The sequence below is a fragment of the Mustela erminea genome, chromosome 3, assembly GCF_009829155.1.
Source record: "Mustela erminea isolate mMusErm1 chromosome 3, mMusErm1.Pri, whole genome shotgun sequence".
NCBI classification, from domain to species: Eukaryota; Metazoa; Chordata; class Mammalia; order Carnivora; family Mustelidae; genus Mustela; species Mustela erminea.
In genome coordinates, this window is record NC_045616.1 from 147,373,794 (window position 1) to 147,374,618 (window position 825).

The window sequence follows — 825 nt, forward strand, 5'->3', positions numbered from 1 at the left end:
TAGCTTCTGTGTTAGAAAAGTAAAAGTGTCTTTAGATATATTCTTAAAGATGACATAAGACTGCTTTGAATGATTCCTTATACATGTAAATAAATATTTTTGGAGTGATCATTTGAAATTGTCCTTTCAAAATAAGTATAATTTTTGCTACAAGTATATTTCTATTTATTTATTTATTTATTTATTGTCTTATTTGTTTTTAAAATATGGAATGCTTCACGAATTTGCATGTCATCCTTGTGCAGGAGCCATGCTAATCTCCTTTGTATTGTTCTAATTTTTGGCATATATGTTGCTGAAGGGAGCATGTTACAGGCTTATTTTTAACGATTCATTGATAAATACTATTTTTTTAAATACCATAATAATCTGAGCTTAACTTGTTTCCTTTCTTCCTTCTTTTCTTCCTTCTTTATCTCTTTCCTTCCATCTTATTATTTTTCCTTTTTTCATTCCCTACCTACCTATTTCATCTCTCTTTTACGGTCTATTCTTAAAAATAATAATAATAATAATAATTCTAAAAGGACTGAGAGGGAACTTTCTGCAGAGATGCTAGGCTGCATGACATCCTCCACCCCTCAAAAATGACCATATCTGAAAGATGTTAATATGTTTATGTTAAATGCCAAAGGGGACTTTGCTAAGGATCATGAGATGCGATGACCGGGGTCCTGAAACATAACTGAAGGCCAGGGAAGCCACAAGGTTCATGTAATGAGGAGACAAGATCAAGTCAGAAAGAAAAAGATGTGAAGGCAGAAGCAGAGGTTAGAACACGGAAGGAAGCCCCAGAAACCAAAGCAGACAGAAGGCCTCCAGAGG

At 33.8% G+C, this 825-nt stretch overlaps 1 non-coding gene across 1 annotated transcript; it reads right to left on the reverse strand.

Moving 5' to 3' along the window:
* Positions 1 to 200: 200 nt before the first annotated feature.
* Positions 201 to 308, reverse strand: LOC116587377. The gene has a single exon (XR_004284401.1). It is a non-coding gene; the product is annotated as a U6 spliceosomal RNA (small nuclear RNA).
* Between the last annotated feature and the right edge of the window lie 517 nt (positions 309 to 825).